We start from the raw sequence: 21391 nt of genomic DNA on the forward strand, positions 1-21391 counted from the left end.
GTAGGAATCTTTTGAATTATTGCTACATTCCCCAACAGTGGTATCAGAGCCAGGTTTATGCGTAGATTTTATGTACGAGTAGAACACAAAGTAGTTGTGGGTGATGACTTGTTCAATTTTCTTACCGTTACTAGTCTTATCTTGATCCAGCGGCATTGTGGGATGAAGCGGCCCAGACTGACCTTACACGTACGCTTACGTGAGACTGGTTCCACCGACTGACATGCACTTGATGCATAAGGTGGCTGGCAGGTGTCTGTCTCTCCCACTTTAGTTGGATCGGATTCGATGAAAAGGGTCCTTATGAAGGGTAAATAGCAATTGGCATATCACCGTTGTGGTTTTGCGTAGGTAAGAAATGTTCTTGCTAGAAACCCATAGCAGCCACGTAAAACTTGCAACAACAATTAGAGGACGTCTAACTTGTTTTTGCAGGGTTTTCTATGTGATGTGATATGGACAAAAGGATGTGATGAATGATATATGTTATGTATGAGATTGATCATGTTCTTGTAATAGGAATCATGACATACATGTCGATGAGTATGACAACCGGCAGGAGCCATAGGAGTTGTCTTAATTTATTTATGACCTGCGTGTCAATGAAAACGCCATGTAATTACTTTACTTTATTGCTAACCGTTAGCCATAGTAGTAGAAATAATAGTTGGTGAGGCAACTTCATGAAGACACGATGATGGAGATCATGATGATGGAGGTCATGGTGTCTTGCCGGTGACGATGGTGTTCATGCCGCACCTCGGAGATGGAGATCAAAGGCGCAAGATGATATTGGCCATATCATGTCACTTTATGATTTGTGATGTTTGTCATGTCTACATCTTATTTTCTTAGCACGACGATAGCATAAATAAGATGATCCCTCACTAAAATTTCAAGGAAGTGTTCCCCCTAACTATGCACCGTTGCGAAGGTTCGTTGTTTCGAAGCACCACGTGATGATCGGTTGTGATATATTCTAACGTTCGAATACAACGGGTGTAAGCTAGATTTACACATGCAAAACACTTAGGTTGACTTGACAAGCCTAGCATGTACAGACATGGCCTCGGAACACGAGAGACCGAAAGGTCGAACATGAGTCGTATAGTAGATATGATCAACATGGAGATGTTCACCGTTAGTCCGTCTCACGTGATGATCGGACACGGTCTAGTCAATTCGGATCATGTATCACTTAGATGACTAGAGGGATGTCTATCTGAGTGGGAGTTCATTGAATAACTTGATTAGATGAACTTAATTATCATGAACATAGTCTAAATTGTCCTTGCAAATTATGTTGTGGATTTATAGCTCGTGCTTTAGCTCTTTGTTTTAATACGTTCCTAGAGAAAGACTAAGTTGAAAGATATTGTAAGCAATTGTGCGGACTAGGGATGTAGTCTGAGGATTGTCCTCACTGCTACACAAAAGGCTTTTGTCCTTGATGCACCGCTCGGTGTGCCAACCCCTCTGGCATCGTCTGTGGATGTTGTGAACATCTGGTAGACACGTTCTGATGACTACCTGATAGTTTAGTGCGCCATGCTTTACGGCTTAGAGTCGGGGCTCCAAAAGCGTTTTGAACGCCATAGAACATCTGAGATGTTCGAAGAGCTGAAATTAGTATTTCAGGCTCATGCCCGTGTTGAGAGGTTGAGACCTCTGACAAGACCTTTGCCTACAAGATGGAGGAGAATAGCTCAGCCAGTGAGCATGTGCTCAGAATGTCTGGGTACTTCAATCACTTGAATCAAGTGGGACTTAATCTTCCAGATAAGAGAGTGATTGACAAAAGTTCTCCAATCGCTATCACCAAGCTACTAGAGTTTCATGATGAACTATAACATGCAAGGGAAGTTAATCCCGGAGCTATTTGATACGTCTCCAACGTATCTATAATTTTTGATTGCTCCATGCTATATTATCTACTGTTTTGGACATTATTGGGCTTTATTATCCACTTTTATATTATTTTTGGGACTAACCTATTAACCGGAGGCCCAACCCAGAATTGTTGTTTTTTTTTGCCTATTTTAGGGTTTCGAAGAAAAGGAATATCAAACGGAGTCCAAACGGAATGAAACCTTCAGGAACGTGATTTTCTCAACGAACAAGACCCAGGAGACTTGGACCCTACGTCAAGACACAAAAGAGGAGGCCACGAGGTAGGGGGGCGCGCCTACCCCCGCCCCCCCAGGCGCGCCCTCCACCCTCATGGGCCCCCTGTTGCCCCACCGACGTACTCCTTCCTCCTATATATACCTACGTACCCCCAAACGATCAGATACGGAGCCAAAACCCTAATTCCACCGCCGCAACTTTCTGTATCCACGAGATCCCATCTTGGGCCTGTTCCGGAGCTCTGCCGGAGGGGGCATCGATTACGGAGGGCTTCTACATCAACACCATAGCCTCTCCGATGAAGTGTGAGTAGTTTACTTCAGACCTACGGGTCCATAGTTAGTAGCTAGATGGCTTCTTCTCTCTTTTTGGATCTCAATACAAAGTTCCCCCCCCCTCTCTTGTGGAGATCTATTCGATGTAATCTTCTTTTTGCGGTGTGTTTGTTGAGACCGATGAATTGTGGGTTTATGATAAAGTCTATCTATGAATAATATTTGAATCTTCTCTGAATTCTTTTATGTATGATTGGTTATCTTTGCAAGTCTCTTCGAATTATCAGTTTGGTTTGTCCTACTAGAGTGATCTTTCTTGCAATGGGAGAAGTGCTTAGCTTTGGGTTCAATCTTGCGGTGTCCTTTCCCAGTGACAATAGGGGCAGCAAGGCACGTATTGTATTGTTGCCATCGAGGATAACAAGATGGGGTTTTCATCATATTGCATGAGTTTATCCCTCTACATCATGTCATCTTGCTTAAGGCGTTACTATGTTTTCATTAACTTAATACTCTAGATGCATGCTGGATAGCGGTCGATGAGTGGAGTAATAGTAGTAGATGCAGGCAGGAGTTGGTCTACTTGTCTCGGACGTGATGCCTATATACATGATCATACCTAGATATTCTCATAACTATGCTCAATTCTGTCAATTGCTCAACAGTAATTTGTTCACCCACCGTAGAATACTTATGCTCTCGAGAGAAGCCACTAGGGAAACCTATGGCCCCTGGGTCTATATTCATCATATTAATCTACCAGTACTTAGTTATTTCCTTTTCTTTTACTTTGCTTTTATTTTACTTTGCATCTTTATCATAAAAATACCAAAAAATATTACCTTATCATATCTATCAGATCTCACTCTCGTAAGTGGCCTTGTAGGGATTGACAACCCCTATTTGCATTGGTTGCGAGGATTTATTTGTTTTGTGCAGGTACGAGGGACTCGCGCATAGCCTCCTAGTGGATTGATACCTTGGTTCTCAAAAACTGAGGGAAATACTTATGCTACTTTGCTGCATCATCCCTTCCTCTTCGGGGAAAACCAACGCAGTGCTCAAGAGGTAGCAAGAAGGATTTTTGGTGCCGTTGCCGGGGAGGTCTACGCAAAAGTCAATATAACAAGTACCCATCACATACCCTTATCTCCCGCATTACATTATTTGCCATTTGCCCTCATTTTCCTCCCCCCACTTCACCCTTGCCGTTTTATTCGCCCTCTCTCTCTATCCTCCCTCTCTTTCTTTATTTGCCTCTTTTTGCCCGCTTGCTTTTTGTTTTCTTGTGTGTTAGTTTGCTTGCTTGTCTCGATGGCTCTACCTAAATTTGGTGACCTTCACCTTAAAAGGATACAAGAGATCGAAAGTAATGTTAGGAGTTTCATGGTTTTGCAGTTTGAACATAATAGTTTCTTCAGAAACGAGCTTAAGGAACAGAAAAGTTTTATGAGTTTTATGAATAAAGAGCTTGATGATATGTCTAAAGAATTCAATGGTTTAAGATCCCAAATTCTCATCTTGAGAAACTGACTGCTGAAATCTCGGATAGACAGGCCACCTTAGTTAATAAGATGGCCGCCAAACCGGATTGCTATGAAAATAAAGATGAAGATCTAAAAGTTATTGATGTGTCCCCTATTAAATCTTTGTTTTGCAATATGAATCTTGGTAATGATGGGACTGAATATGATCCATCTTTACCTAGAAGGCGTTCCAAGAATTCAGAGTATTTAGATCTTGATGCTAAAATTGATAAAACTGGGATTGAAGAAATTAAAACCCTATATGTTGCTAAACACACTATTTTGGATTTCAAGGAATTTAATTATGAAAATTGCTCTTTGATTGATTGTATTTCCTTGTTCTAGTCCGTGCTAAATTCTCCTCACGCTTATAGTCAAAATAAAGCGTTTACTAAACATATCGTTGATGCCTTGATGCAATCTTATGAAGAAAAACTTGAATTGGAAGTTTCTATCCCTAGAAAACTTTATGATGAGTGGGAACCAACTATTAAAATTAAAATTAAAGATCATGAATGCTATGCTTTATGTGATTTGGGTTCTAGTGTTTCCAAGATTCCAAAGACTTTGTGTGATTTGTTAGGTTTCCGCGATTTTGATGATTGCTCTCTAAATTTGCAGCTTGCGGATTCCACTATTAAGAAACCTATGGGAAGAATTAATGATGTTCTTATTGTTGCAAATAGAAATTATGTGCCCATAGATTTTGTTGTTCTTGACATAGATTGCAATCCTTCATGTCCTCTTATTCTCGGTAGACCTTTCCTTAGAACAATTGGTGTAATTATTGATATGAAGGAAGGACATATCACTACAAAAAAAGACACATCCGTGACATTTTGGGCCGAACGAATTTTTTTTCTGTCATACATATGACACTTCTATGACGATAATTGTGACAAAACCTAGTATCATCATAGATGTGGTGGGCTACTACTTCTATGACAAAAAATCATGACAGAAAATGGGCTTTTCGTCCTGGGCGGGCCGGAGACGCAACTTCATGACATTCTTTGGGCTGTCCATGACGGAAAAAACCGTGGTAGAAGCGAGGGGGAGGAAAATTTCGGGGAGTTCCTGGTACGGTGGGAGGTCGGGGGCCGAGCGATGCGCGTTTATCTCGTACACGTACCCGCGTGTGTGCGAGGCGTTGTCTTTAACTAAACCCGAGTGAGGCGATGGGCTCTAACTAAACCTGAGCGATTGCACTGCAGCCTACGCGTTACTGAACCCGAGCGATTGATCGATGGCTGTTAACTGAACCCGATCAAGCGATTCCTTCGCTACTGCTGCTAACTGAAGCCGATCGATGTTGCCTCTGGGATGAACAGTGAGCATTGCGGGGGGGGGGGTTGGATGAACAGTGAGCGGTGGCATTGCCTTTGGATGAACAGGACCCCGTGGTGTGGTGGAGGGCTGGATGAACAGTAGACGGTGGAGGGGTGGTTGAACAGGACCCCGTGGTGTGGAGGGCTGGATGAACAGTAGACGGTGGAGGGGTGCCCGTGGAGGGGTGGTTGAACAGTTGCCGGTGGAGTAGCGCGCGATGGAGGCTGGATGAACAGGAGCCCGTGGAGGTTGGAGGAGGTCGACGGTAGCCCATGGAGGCTGGAGGAGGTCGACGGTGGAGATGAACAGTATCTCGTGGAGTCCCGTTTTGCGGTACGCCACACCCCTTCCGATGAACAGGACCCCCGTTTCAACCATAGGAGGTCTGTTTTGTCAGTTTTGCGGTACGCCACACCCCTCCCGATCAACAGGACCCCCGTTTCGACCGTAGGAGGTCCGTTTCGTCCGTTTTGCGGTACGCCACACCCCTCCCGATCAACAAGACCCCCGTTTCGACCGTAGGAGGTCCGTTTCCTCCGTTTTGTGGTACGCCAGACCCCTCTCGATCAACAGGACCCCGTTCCAAACGTAGGAGGTCCGTTTCCTCCATTGTGCAGTACGCCAGGCCTCGTTTCCATCGCTTGTTCCGTCCAAGCCCTCCTGATGAACACGACCACGCATTCCATTCCGACCCAGCCGGTTGGCTCCCACGCGTTCCGTTGCCTCCCGATGAACATGACGCATTCTGTTGCCTCCCCATGAACACGACGCATTCCGTTGCCTCCCCATGAACACGATGACGACACTGTTTCTCCGTTCCGACCCAGCCATGTACACGAGCCATGGCCGTACGTATGCGCGAGTAGGCGTTCGAGACATCGCTCGTATGTACACATACGTGGCCGTATTTTCTTTCTTGCACCCTGGCCGCTGTACGTACGTGTACATGCTACGTGCGCGCCTCTACTACGACATGTACGCGCCTCTACTACGACACGTGCGCGCCTCTACATCCACCAGTATATATGTACGTACACGTTCGCGACCAGAATGACAATGCTATGCACGCTTCGACCAGATGGGTCCCGACTGTCACGCACTTCCTTGCCTACGAAGATGTAGCTGGTGGGTCCCAGCAGTCAGGGGGGCGAATCGTTTTTTGCCCAGACGCACTTCTTTGCGTGCGAAGATGTAGCTGGTGAGTCCCAGGAGTCAGGGGGAAACATTTTTTTCATGAAATACAGTGGCCCGTCCGGTGGGTCCCAGCTGTCAGGTGGAGGAACCATTATTTTTCGCGTAATAAGGAGGCACTTCCTTGCTGCGGCCGTGGACCTAGTTGTCAGCCTCTCCACGTACAATCCACGTCCAATGAAAGTCGTTCCTTGACCACGTTGACCATGCCGCGCCGAGAGCACCAGGGCGGTGGACGACGGTGAGGCCTAGGAAGGGGATGACGGGGAGCCGGGGAAGACGCGGCAGTGGAAGCCCGCGCGGAGAGGAGTACAAGGGTTCACTGGTTCAGCTGCGGTGTGAGGCTGCCATCGCCGCAGGGCCTGGCCAGCGTTGGGAATAGTAGGGGGCGGTGAGGCCTCCGCGGCAGCACAGCCGACCACGGGAGGCAGGAGCATGCGGCACGACCGGCGCTGCTTTGGGCGGCTGGAGCAAGAAGACCAGAGCTTGAAGAAGCACTACGGCCGTTAGATGGACATCGTACGGTCACTGGAGTTAGAATCGTTCATATTGACTAAAGTTGACAAAGGCCCCCGTCCCAGTGAACTTAGTAGGCCCACAAGTCAGCCTCCCACCAGGTGGGTCCTAGCTAGCAGGAGGAGTATTCATTTTTTTGTGCGTAATAAGGAGGCACTTCCGGTGGGTCCGAGCTGACAGCGGGGGGAACGTTTTTTTCGTGAAATACGTTGCCCTTCCGGTGGGTCCCAGCAGTCAGGGGGGAAACGTTTTTTTCACGAAATAAGGCGGCCCGTCCGGTGGGTCCCTGCTGTCAGGTGGAGGAATAATTATTTTGCGCGTAATAAGGAGGCACTTCCTTGCGGCCGCCTGGACCCAGCTGTCAGCCTCTCCATGTATAGTACTCTTCCGATGGAAGTCGGTCGTTGACCACGTTGACCACGCCACACCGAGAGCACCAGGGCGGTGGTCTGGACGACAGCGAGGCCTAGGAAGGGGACGACGCGGAGCCGGGGAAGATACCGTAGTGAAAGCCCACGCAGAGAGGAATACGAGGGTTCACTGGTTCGGCTGCGGTGTGAGGCTGCCGTCGCCGCAGAATAACAGGGGGTGTGAGTGAGTAGAGGGATGGCCTGGCCAGCGGTGGGAGTAGTACGGGGCGGTGAGGCCTCCGCGGCATCACAGTCGGCCACAGGAGGCAGGAGCACGCAACACGACCGGCGTTGCTTTGGGCGGCTGGAGTAAGAAGACCAGAGGTTGAAGAAGCACTACGGCCGTTGGGTGGACATCGTACGATCACTGCAGCTAGAATCGTTTATATTGACTAAGTTGACAAAGCCCTTGGTACGGGTCAACTTAGTAGGCCCACAACTCGGATTTGGCAGAGAACATATAGCCCATTTGCGATTTGTAAGAATGTACAGCCCATTTTTTAATTCTAATGGAATTTACTACAGCACATTTATAGTTTGTTAAATGTACAGCCCAACTTCTAGCTAGGACAACGATTAATAATTTCAAACAACCACTCAAAACAGAATTCAAAAAAAATTTCCACATTTTGATGGGATCCGAAATATTTTTATCCGAAATTTCTAGTCAGGTTAAATATAATTTCAAAATAAAGTTGTATTACGTTAAAATCCAACGAAATATTGCGCGCGCAACAAGTAATGAAATTATAATTTTCAAATTCCAAAAATAATATATTTTTCAAACTAATTACGTGTTTGGTGCATAGTAACTATCCAGTTATTATAATTACATCTCATTTATTATTTCTTAAAGTCCATTTTCTTATTAAGCCTAATGCATACCTCCTAGGAAAGTTTGCAGCCCAGCGGGGTGGAGAATAACAAGTTGACCCGGATATTGTGTACAATTGTCGGCCCAGTTGCATTGCTGATGTTGAAAAAAAGGCATGTGTAGTATAGTACAACCTAACATGGTTACTCAGCCCACATTCAGGGACGCCGGAAAGGCCCAAACAAGGCTTCTGTACAACTTTTTGAAGTCACTGAGCTCAATTAATAACTTAAGAAAAAAGTTAGATTACAGTGGAACTTAATTAAAAGCTGTCACGAGCAAATAAATAATTCAACGGGTCCCACTTGTGCGTGTGCGCGTGTGTGTGCGTGTGTGTGTGTGAGAGAGAGAGAGATAGAGATAGAGAGAGAGACCCATCGGTCGATGCTTGTAAATACATCTTTCAGCCATATGCATTGCTGATGCTCAGTAAAAATTTATATAGTTGACACAATCATATAGAACATCATAACACACTGAACTTGCATACAAAAATTTCACGCATGCGGCACAATCAGGATGGAAGCAGTGGATCGCTACGGGAAGGGCTATGTTGAAACCAACGAAGTCGTACGTAATGGTTCATCGTCTTTATGAATGACGGGAAATATCTTGAATGTTGTGCAAAGAAAACAGACAGACAACACAATAAGTTCTGCTAGCACATTAAGTTGACGTACAACCCTTTCTAAAAAAGTTTAGGTACAAAATTAGAACAAGTCACAATCAAATGTACTGGCATGTCAGTGCTTCACACCCATAGCTCGGATTTAACTAGTACTCCCTCCGTCCCGAAATTCATGTCACGAGCGCAGTATAGTGGTGTTCTTCCAAAAAGCCCTTATGCTTTTAAACTCTGACAAATAAGTACCCGTCTCCTTCTTCCTCCTCCTTTGATCGGCCACGCGGCCCCACCCCCCACGGCCAGCCGCCCGTCGCCCGAGCAGGTCCTGCGCCGCCGACGAGCCCGCCCATGAGACGCCCACAAACAGGCCCTGCGCGGCCGACGAGCCCGCCCAGGAGGACCTCCGTGACCCACCCACGAGCGGGGCCTCGGCCAATTGGTTCCGCCGCCCACCGCCGGCGCGCCGTTCCGCCACCCACGAGCAGGATCTCCGCCGCCCGCTCACCAATGAGCAAGACCGGCGCCACCTAGGACATACATCGCCGCCCCTGATTCTGCCGCGCATCACCCCCGCAAAGGCCCGCTTCGACCGCCAGCTGCTGCTGACGAGTAGCACCAAGAAGAAGGGGAACCACCTTTTGCTGGTGGTCGGCGACGCCTCTTCTGGTGGTGGCCGACGCCGACGCCCCCCAATTCACGAACTCTGCTGCTGCCTCCTATTGCCTTCCCACGCCTGTGCTGCTGCTGCTGCTGGCGGCTGATAGGAAAGTCCTGCAGTAGTCCAGATGAAAGTTAGTTGAAATTCAAAGTGAATTGCACTGAAAACTGAAATTGAAAGTGAATTACACTGAATGGAAATTGGAACTGGTAATTGAAAAAGCAATCATCTGAAATTCATTTTGACTGTAACCACTGTTGGAGTACTTACTGTGACCAAATTTATGTGCATCATGGATTTATATGAAAGGATGCACTGGACTGGGGTAGATTTTCACTAGGATGCACTAGAACTGGTAATGTGCTCACTGTTAGTGCGCAGCCATAGCACATGCTCACCTTGTGAATTCAGCTCACACAGCCAAGATTAACTTAGTAAATTCAGTTAAAGATGCATTTAGTCAATTGATTTGCTTAATACAGCAAGCCCTTTATTTAGTCAGCACTCTTAGAGCAATTTTGCTGTCATGTTTACTGAATCTAAATCACAGGAGCACTATGATTTATAAATTTTTTTTAGTTAACTTGTGTCAAAATTTGTTTCAAACAGTTTTCTTTCAACTTGTGAGCAGGAAAATGACTTCAGAAAATTCAGTTAACTGAGACTACAGTGAATAATGTTTCAAACAGTTGTGAGTAGAAGTGGTTAGAGCAAAGTGTTTGATAGCAGGATTAAGCTGCATTCTTTTATTTTTCCCACCATGAATAGCAACTCAAAAGATAGCACACTGATTACAAATGACACTTTCTAAAATCCTCCACAACCATTTTCAACTTGAACACGGAGTATTTTCAGCAATTGGAACAAATTCTAAAATTTAGTCATTCTAAAATTTACTTTATGTGCAGTTAGACTGACTGAATTTTCTGCAATTGGGACAAATTCACCAAGACAGTTTACAACATCTTCTTTATGTGCAGTGTGAGTACAACTCCTAGTTCATAGTTCACACCTAGATCTCTCTGTTTTTTCAGTTCAAAACTAGTACAAATTCAGACTGAGCTCTGAAGCCCAGACAGAAATCTGAACCACCAGCAAATGCTTCGAAGATTCATGATGAAACACGCATTGACTACCAGACAAACTCCAAACATTTCTAGAGGCAGACTACCAAATCAGCAGCTCCCCAGATAGAAACCACCAAGCAAAACGAGAGCAGAATCGCCTGAAAACCTCAGGACATCAGACTGTCAGAGGCACCGAGCGAATCACCAGGACCTAGCCACCTCCCTTAGCTCCCCCGCCACGACACTTCAAGCTGTAGGCAATAGCAGTACTAAAGACGAGCAACATTCAGTTTATACTTAGACATGAATAAGAACTCTGTCTAAACATTCAGTTTATACTTCAATATTAAATTGTCTAAAAATTCAGTATGCTATTGATAGGAGTAGTAAACATTTAGTCTAAATATGAACACTGTCAATATGTTCAGTTGACAGTACACTTCAAGATTCAGTATAATTATTAGAAATCTGAAATCTTGCTCAAAGATAGTGACTTGGGTCTGCAATTCACCAGCAAATCAGATCCAGAGGGGGAAGGGGAGGGGCACCTTTGGCAAGCTCGAGCACCTCCCGGATGCAAGGGCGTGCCCCCTTGGCGGTGGAGTCCTAGAGTGGACAGAGGAGCTCGCCCCCTTGGCCGTGTGGAGTCCTAGAGTGGACGAAGGAGCTCGCCCCCTTGGCCGCGTGGAGTCCTAGAGCGGACTAAGGAGCCCTCTTGCCACCACCATCTCGTCACCGTTGCTGCGTGGCCAGGTAGCCGCGACTGCAGGAGACGCGCTCCTCACCCGACGACCGGCAGCAGCAGCTCCGTGCAGGCGACCGACAGAAGCAGCTCCGTCGCACCGTCTTGGTAGTCCCCGACGTAGATTGAGCACAGTCGCTACAGATCAGAGTGCCGGAGGGGAAAATCACATTTTCACCGATGCGGAGGGACATGTGAGAGGAAGAGAGCGCCGGTGACGCGTGCAAGGGAGAGGGCGCCAGTGCTGGCGAGGGAGAGGAACCGCGGGGAAGGGAGAGGAGGCGCAGGCGGCTTGGAGCTGCGTCGAGGGGAGCGGCGCAGGCGGCGCCGGCCGGTCGGAGAGTAAGGAGGAAGAAAGCCACTACACGGAGGGACTTCGGGTTTTGTCGAGAAAACGATGAGGAGTAAATTGCAAAATGACCGCCGCGACATGAATTTCGGGATGGAGGGAGTATCTGACAAGATTCAGTTGTTAACTCAAATTAGAGCACATCCAGGCAGCCAGCCCTGCCTCTTCTCCCAAAGAAGTAGTGGCCTCCGCCGCGCGATGGAGTAGGCCCTGTGCCATCCATCGTTTTGAGCAACACGTGGAAAGTCTGATGTTGACTCCTGTAATGGACGTCATCGATGGACCCTGGCACCAGCGGCGGCGGCAGGACTTCGATTGATGGATTGACCACTTCTTCGACATGCACGAACACTCGATACAGGTACATCCCTAAAGTGGTCCGCGGTGGCCTTGGTGGCGACGAATAGTACAACCCCGGTTCCTGCACCGGTATCTCAACACCAATCACCTTCGGTATGGTGGACGGCTTCTTCATCCATGCCATAACTGTCAGAGCCCAGCTGTCTGGAGGAACAAACATACTTACGAGCTCACCTCCAAGGTCGTTGATACGCTCGTTCATGGACTCGCTGTTCCAAGCACGTCGAGGCATGCCGTGGAAGGTAAGCTTTGTTAAAAACTCAAGCTCAAAGGGCATCGAGCCCCATCCAGGGTGCCACCAATGAAAGCTCACCAGCGCGCCATCGCAGAACAAACGCCGGGAAGATTCGAACACACGACTGCAGTCGAAAGTTGTCCGGAACCTGACGAAGAAATCAGCCGGTGGCGGACAGACTTCGAGGAGCAAGTCACTTATTTGGATGCCGTGCGCAATGCCAAGAGCTTTGACAAGGTCGTCCGGCAAGACGGGTGGCCGGTCGCCGTTGATGGTTACCATCAGCACTTTGCCGGCAAACTGGTCATCAAGCGCCGCCACGCCGCTGTTCAGCGACAGCACGCAGCGACCGAAGACAGGACTAACAAAATGCTCGTGCATGCCCAATCAACGCCCTGTCACGATGCATGCAGTGGTCGATCTGGTGCATCAAGGACGGCATGCAGATCGTTCCACACTTGAGAAGAGGAAAAATGGAAAGGTAGAACGCGGCAGTAGAGGAAGAGAACGCTGGCTAACGAGGTTGGGAGGGGATCGAGCAGGAAGTTAAGGCTCCACGCCTAAAGGTTTTGGGAAACCATGATTTTGATACGTCTCCAACGTATCTATAATTTTTGATTGCTCCATGCTATATTATCTACTGTTTTGGACATTATTAGGCTTTATTATCCACTTTTATATTATTTTTGGGACTAACCTATTAACCGGAGGCCCAGCCCAGAATTGCTGTTTTTTTGCCTGTTTTAGGGTTTCGAAGAAAAGGAATATCAAACGGAATGAAACCTTCGGGAACATGATTTTCTCATCGAATACAACTCAGGAGACTTGGACCCTACGTCAAGGCACGTAACAGGAGGCCACGAGGTAGAGGGCGCGCCCTACCCTACCATGCGCGAACCCCTCCCTCGTGGGCCCCATGTTGCTCCACCGACGTACTTCTTCCTCCTATATATACCCACATACCCCCAAACGATCAGATATGGAGCCAAAACCCTAATTCCACCGTCGTAACTTTCTGTATCCACGAGATCCCATCTTGGGGCCTGTTCCGGAGCTCCATCGGAGGGGGCATCGATCACGGAGGGCTTCCACATCAACACCATAGCCTCTCCGATGAAGTGTGAGTAGTTTACTTCAGACCTACGGGTCCATAGTTAGTAGCTAGATGGCTTCTTCTCTCTTTTTGGATCTCAATACAATGGTCTCCCCCTCTCTTGTGGAGATCTATTCGATGTAATCTTCTTTTCGCGGTGTGTTTGTTGAGACCGTTGAATTGTGGGTTTATGATCAAGTCTTTCTATGAATAATATTTGAATCTTCTCTGAATTATTTTATGTATGATTGGTTATCTTTGCAAGTCTCTTCGAATTATCAGTTTGGTTTGGCCTACTAGATTGATCTTTCTTGCAATGGGAGAAGTGCTTAGCTTTGGGTTCAATCTTGCGGTGTCCTTTCCCGGTGACAATAAGGGCAGCAAGGCACGTATTGTATTGTTGCCATCGAGGATAACAAGATGGGGTTTTCTTCATACTGCATGAGTCTATCCCTCTACATCATGTCATCTTGCTTAAGGCGTTACTCTGTTTTTAACTTAGTACTCTAGATGCATGCTGGATAGCGGTCGATGAGTGGAGTAATAGTAGTAGATGCAGGTAGGAGTCAGTCTACTTGTCTCGGACGTGATGCCTATATACATGATCATACCTAGATATTATCATAACTATGCTCAATTCTGTCAATTGCTCAACAATAATTTGTTCACCCACCGTAGAATACTTATGCTCTCGAGAGAAGCCACTAGTGAAACCTATGCCCCCCGGGTCTATCTTTATCATATCAATCTCCAACTACTTAGTTATTTACTTTGCCTTTATTTTACTTTGCATCTTTTATCATAAAAATATCAAAAATATTATCTTATCATATCTATCAGATCTCACTCTCGTAAGTGGTGTTGGGGAACGTAGCAGAAATTCAAAATTTTCCTACGTGTCACCAAGATCTATCTATGGAGAGACTAGCAACGAGGGGAAGGAGAGTGCATCTACATACCCTTGTAGATCGCTAAGCGGAAGCGTTCAAGTGAACGGGGTTGATGGAGTCGTACTCGTCGTGATTCAGATCACCGATGATCCTAGTGCCGAACGGACGGCACCTCCGCGTTCAACACACGTACAGCTCGACGATGTCTCCCACGCCTTGATCCAGCAAGGAGAGAGGGAGAGGTTGAGGAAGACTCCATCCAGCAGCAGCACAACGGCGTGGTGGTGATGGAGGAGTGTGGCAATCCTGCAGGGCTTCGCCAAGCACCTACGGGAGAGGAGGAGGTGTCACGGGAGGGAGGGAGGCGTCAGGGGCTCAGGTATGGATGCCCTCCCTCCCCTCCACTATATATAGGGGCAGGGGAGAAGGGGGAGGCGCAGCCTTGCCCCCTACTCCAAGAAAAGGGTGCGGCCAAGAGGGGGGGAGGAGTCCATCCTCCCCAAGGCACCTCGGAGGTGCCTTCCCCCTTGAGGACTCTTCCCTCTAGGGTTCCCTAGGCGCATGGGCCTCTTGGGGCTGGTGCCCTTGGCCCATGTAGGCCAAGGCGCACCCCCTACAGCCCATGTGGCCCCCGGGACAGGTGGCCCCACCCGGTGGGCCCCCGGGACCCTTCCGGTGGTCCCGGTACAATACCGATGACCCCGAAACTTGTCCCGATGGCCGAAACAGGACTTCCTATATATAAATCTTTACCTCCGGACCATTCCGGAACTCCTCGTGACGTCCGGGATCTCATCCGGGACTCCGAACAACATTCGGTAACCACATACAAACTTCCTTTATAACTCTAGCGTCATCGAACCTTAAGTGTGTAGACCCTACGGGTTCGGGAGACATGTAGTCATGACCGAGATGTTCCCCGGTCAATAACCAACAGCGGGATCTGGATACCCATGTTGGCTCCCACATGTTCCACGATGATCTCATCGGATGAACCACGATGTCAAGGACTCAATCGATCCCGTATACAATTCCCTTTGTCTAGCGGTATGGTACTTGCCTGAGATTCGATCGTCGGTATACCGATACCTTGTTCAATCTCGTTACCGGCAAGTCTCTTTACTCGTTCCGTAACACATCATCCCGTGATCAACTCCTTGATCACATTGTGCACATTATGATGATGTCCTACCGAGTGGGCCCAGAGATACCTCTCCGTTTACACGGAGTGACAAAATCCCAATCTCGATTCGTGCCAACCCAACAGACACTTTCAGAGATACCCGTAGTGTACCTTTATAGCCACCCAGTTACGTTGTGACGTTTGGCACACCCAAAGCACTCCTACGGTATCCGGGAGTTGCACAATCTCATGGTCTAAGGAAATGATACTTGACATTAGAAAAGCTTTAGCATACGAACTACATGATCTTGTGCTAGGCTTAGGATTGGGTCTTGTCCATCACATCATTCTCCTAATGATGTGATCCCGTTATCAACGACATCCAATGTCCATGGTCAGGAAACCGTAACCATCTATTGATTAACGAGCTAGTCAACTAGAGGCTTACTAGGGACATGGTGTTGTCTATGTATCCACACATGTATCTGAGTTTCCTATCAATATAATTCTAGCATGGATAATAAACGATTATCATGAACAAGGAAATATAATAATAATCAATTTATTATTGCCTCTAGGGCATATTTCCAACAGTCTCCCACTTGCACTAGAGTCAATAATCTAGTTCACATCGATATGTGATTAACACTCAAGGTCACATCCCCATGTGACTAATACCCAAAGAGTTTACTAGAGTCAATAATCTAGTTCACATTTACCATGTGATTAACACTCGATGAGTTCTGGGTTTGATCATGTTATGCTTGTGAGAGAGGTTATAGTCAACGGGTCTGAACCTTTCAGATCCGTGTGTGCTTTACAAATCTCTATGTCATCTCCTAGATGCAGCTACCACGTTCTATTTGGACCTATTCCAAATAACTATTCTACTTGGAGCTATTCTAAATTGTTGCTCCATTATACGTATCCAGTATCTCTACTCAGAGCTATCCGGATAGGTGTTAAGCTTGCATCGACTTAACCCTTTACGACGAACTCTTTTACCACCTCCATAATTGAGAAAATTCCTTAGCCCACTAGTTACTAAGGATAGCTTTGACCGCTGTCCTGTGATCCATTCTTGGATCACTCTTGTACCCCTTGATTGACTCATGATAAAGCACACTTCAGGTGCGGTACACAGCACAGCATATTGTAGAGCCTATGTCTTAAGCATAGGGGACGACCTTCGTTCCTTTCTCTCTATTCTGCCATGGTCGAGCTTTAAGTCTTAACTTCATACCTTACAACTCAGGCAAGAACTCCTTCTTTGACTGATCCATCTTGAACACCTTTAAGATCACGTCAAGGCATGTGCTCATTTGAAAGTACCATTAAGCGTTTTAATCTATCCTTATAGATCTTTGATGCTTAATGCTCAAGCAGCTTAATCCAGGCTTTTCCATTGAAAAATACTTTCCAAATAACCCTTTATGCTTTCCAGAAATTCTACGTCATTTCCGATCATTAATATGTCAACAACATATACTCATCAGAAATTCTATAGTGCTCCCACTCACTTCTTTGGAAATACAAGTTTCTCATAAACTTTGTATACACCCAAAATCTTTGATCATCATCAAAGCATACATTCCAACTCCGAGATGCTCACTCCAGTCCTCAGAAGGATTGCTGGAGCTTTGCATACTTATTAGCATATTTCAGGATAGACAAAACCTTCCGGTTGTATCACATACAACCTTTCCTCAAGAATCGTCGAGGAAACAATGTTTTGACATCCTATCTGCAAGATTTCATAAATAATGCAGTAATTGCTAATATAATTCCAACAGACTCTTAGCATCGCTACGAGTGAGAAAGTCTCATCGTAGTCAACTCCTTGAACTTGTCGAAAAACATCTTAATGACAAGTCGAGCTTTCTCAATGGTGACACTTACCATCATTGTCTGTCTTCCTTTCAAAATCCATATGTACCTAACAGCCTTACGACCATCAAGTAGTTCTTCCAAAGTCTACACTTTGTTTTCATACATGGATCCTCTCTCGGGTTTTATGGCCTTGAGCCATTTATCGGAATCTGGGCCCACCATCGCTTCTCCATAGCTCGTAGGTTCATTGTTGTCTAGCAACATGACTTCCAAGACAGGATTACGTACCACTCTGAAGTAGTACGCATCCTTGTCATCCCACGAGGTTTGGTAGTGACTCGATCCGAAGTTTCATGATCACTATCATAAGCTTCCACTTCAGTTGGTGTACGTGCCACAGGAACAACTTCCTGTGCCCTGCTACACACTTGTTGAAGTGACGGTTCAATAACCTCATCAAGTCTCCACCATCCTCCCACTCAATTCTTTCGAGAGAAACCTTTCCTCGAGAAAGGACCCGATTCAAGAAACAATCCCTATTGCTTTCGGATCTGAATTAGGAGGTATACCCAACTGTTTTTGGGTGTCCTATGAAGATGCATTTTATCTGCTTTGGGTTCGAGCTTATCAACCTGAAACCTTTTCACATAAGCGTCGCAGCCCCAAACTTTCAAGAAACGGCAACTTAGGTTTCTCCAAACCATAGTTCATACGGTGTCGTCTCAACGAAATTATGTGGTGCCCTATTTAAAGTGAATGTGGTTGTCTCTAATGCCTAACCCATGAACGATAGTGGTAACTCGATAAGAGACATCATGGTATGCACCATATCCAATAGGGTGCAACTATGACGTTTGGACACACCATCACACTATGGTGTTCCAGGCTGTATCAGTTGTGAAACAATTTCCACAATGTCTTAATTGTGTGCCAAAACTCGTAATTCAGATATTCATCTCTATGATCATATCATAGATCTTTTATCCTCTTGTCACGACGATCTTTCAACTTCACACTGAAATCACTTGAACCTTTCAATAATTCAGACTCATGATTCATCAAGTAAATGTACTCAACATCCACTCAAATTATCTGTGAAGTAAGGACATAACAATATCCACTAGATGCCTCAGCACTCATTGGACTGTACACATCAAAATGTATTACTTCCAACAAGTTGGTATCTTGTTCCATCTTACTGAAAACGAGGCTTTTCAGTCATCTTGCCCATGTGGTATGATTTGCATGTCCCAAGTGATTCAAAATCAAGTGAGTCAAAACGGTCCATTTGCATGGAGTTTCTTCATGCATATACACCAATAGACATGGTTCGCATGTCTCAAACTTTTCAAAAACGAGTGAGCCCAAAGATCCATCAATATGGAGCTTCTTCATGCGTTTTATACCGATATGACTTACGTGGCAGTGCCACAAGTAGGTGGTACTATCATTACTATCTTTTGGCATGAAAATGTGTATCACTACGATCGAGATTCAATAAACCATTCAGGTTCAACACTAATCTTGATGGTAGAGGGAGCGTACGATGTTTGATCACATCAAACTTGGAAACACTTCCAACACATATCGTCAGCTCACCTTTAGCTAGTCTCCGTTTATTCCGTAGCCTTTTGTTTCGAGTTACTAACACTTAGCAACCGAACCGGTATCTAATACCCTGGTGCTACTAGGAGTACTAGCAAAGTATACATTAACACAATGTACATCCAATATACTTCTATCAACCTTGCCAGCCTTCTTATCTACCAAGTATCTAGGGTAATTCTACTCTAGTGGTTGTTCCCCTTATTACAGAAGCACTTAGTCTCGGGTTTGGGTTTTACCTTGGGTTTCTTCACTAGAGCAGCAGTTGATTTGCCGTTTCATGAAGTATCCCTTCTTGCCCTTGCCCTTCTTGAAACTAGTGGTTTCACCAACCATCAACAATTGATGCTCCTTCTTGATTTCTACTTTCGCGGTGTCAAACATCGCGAATACCTCAAGGATCATCATATCTATCCCTGATATGTTATAGTTCATCACGAAGCTCTAACAGCTTGGTGGCAATGACTTTGGAGAACCATCACTGTCTTATCTGGAAGATCAACTCCCACTCGATTCAAATGATTGTTGTACTCAGACAATCTAAGCACAAGCTCAACAATTGAGCTTTTCTCCTTAGTTTGCAGGTTAAGAAAGTCATCGGAGGTCTTATACCTCTTGACATGGGCACGAGCCTGAAATCCCAATTTCAGCCCTCAAAACATCTCATATGTTTCGCGATGTTTCAAAAAACGTCTTTGGTGCCTCAACTCTAAACCGTTTAACTGAACTATCACGTAGTTATCAAAACGTGTATGTCAGATGTTCGCAACAACCACAGACAATGTTCGAGGTTCAGCTCACTGAGCGGTGTATTAAGGACATAAGCCTTCTATGAAGCAATGAGGACAATCCTCAGTTTACGGACCTAGTCCGCATAATTGCTACTATCAACTTTCAACTAATTTTTCTCTAGGAACATATCTAAACAGTAGAACTATAGCGTGAGCTACGACATAATTTGCAAAAACCTTTTGACTATGTTCAGGATAATTAAGTTCATCTTATGAACTCCCACTTAGATAGACATCCCTCTAGTCATCTAAGTGATTAGATGATCCGAGTCAAACTAGGCCGTGTCCGATCATCACGTGAGACGGACTAGTCATCATCGGTGAACATCTTCATGTTGATCGTATCTTCTATACGACTCATGTTCGACCTTTCGGTCTCCGTGTTCCGAGGCCATGTCTGTACATGCTAGGCTCGTCAAGTTAACCCTAAGTGTTTTGCATGTGTTCCGAGGCCATGTCTGTACATGCTAGGCTCGTCAACACACGTTGTATTTGAACGTCTGAATAAAACACCCGATCATCACGTGATGTTTTGAAACAACGAACTGTCGCAACGGTGCACAGTTAGGGGAGAACACTTCTTGAAATTGTTGTAAGGGATCATCTTATTTACTACCGTCGTTCTAAGCAAATAAGATGTATAAACATGATAAACATCACATGCAATCAAATAGTGACATGATATGGCCATCATCACTTTGCTCCTTTTGATCTTCATCTTCGGGGCTCCATGATCATCATCGTCACCGGCATGACACCATGATCTCCATCATCGTGTCTTCATGAAGTTGCCTCGCCAACTATTACTTCTACTACTATGGCTAACGGTTAGCAATAAAGTAAAGTAATTACATGACGTTTAAGTTGACACGCAGGTCAGAAATAAATAAGGACAACTCCTATGGCTCCTGCCGGTTGTCATACTCATCGACATGCAAGTCGTGATTCCTATTACAAGAACATGATCAATCTCATACATCACATATATCATTCATCACATCCTTTTTGGCCATATCACATCACATAGCATACCCTGCAAAAACAAGTTAGACGTCCTCTAATTGTTGTTGCATGTTTTACGTGGCTGCTATGGGTTTCTAGCAAGAACGTTTCTTACCTACGCATGAACCACAACGTGATATGCCAATTGCTATTTACCCATCATAAGGACCCTTTTCATCGAATCCGATCCGACTAAAGTGGGAGAGACAGACACCCGCCAGCCACCTTATGCAACTAGTGCATGTTTGTCGGTGGAACCGGTCTCACGTAAGCGTACGTGTAAGGTTGGTCCGGGCCGCTTCATCCCAAGATGCCGCCGACTCAAGATAAGACTAGTAACGGCAAGCATATTGAACAATATCAACGCCCACAACTACTTTGTGTTCTACTCGTGCAAAGAATCTACGCAATAGACCTAGCTCTGATACCACTGTTGGGGAACGTAGCAGAAATTCAAAATTTTCCTACGTGTCACCAAGATCTATCTATGGAGAGACTAGCAACGAGGGGAAGGAGAGTGCATCTACATACCCTTGTAGATCGCTAAGCGGAAGCGTTCAAGTGAACGGGGTTGATGGAGTCGTACTCGTCGTGATTCAGATCACCGATGATCCTAGTGCCGAACGGACGGCACCTCCGCGTTCAACACACGTACAGCTCGACGATGTCTCCCATGCCTTGATCCAGCAAGGAGAGAGGGAGAGGTTGAGGAAGACTCCATCCAGCAGCAGCACAACAGCGTGGTGGTGATGGAGGAGCGTGGCAATCCTGCA

This window comes from Triticum aestivum, chromosome 3A (assembly GCF_018294505.1).
Source record: "Triticum aestivum cultivar Chinese Spring chromosome 3A, IWGSC CS RefSeq v2.1, whole genome shotgun sequence".
In the NCBI taxonomy this organism is placed as follows: domain Eukaryota; kingdom Viridiplantae; phylum Streptophyta; class Magnoliopsida; order Poales; family Poaceae; genus Triticum; species Triticum aestivum.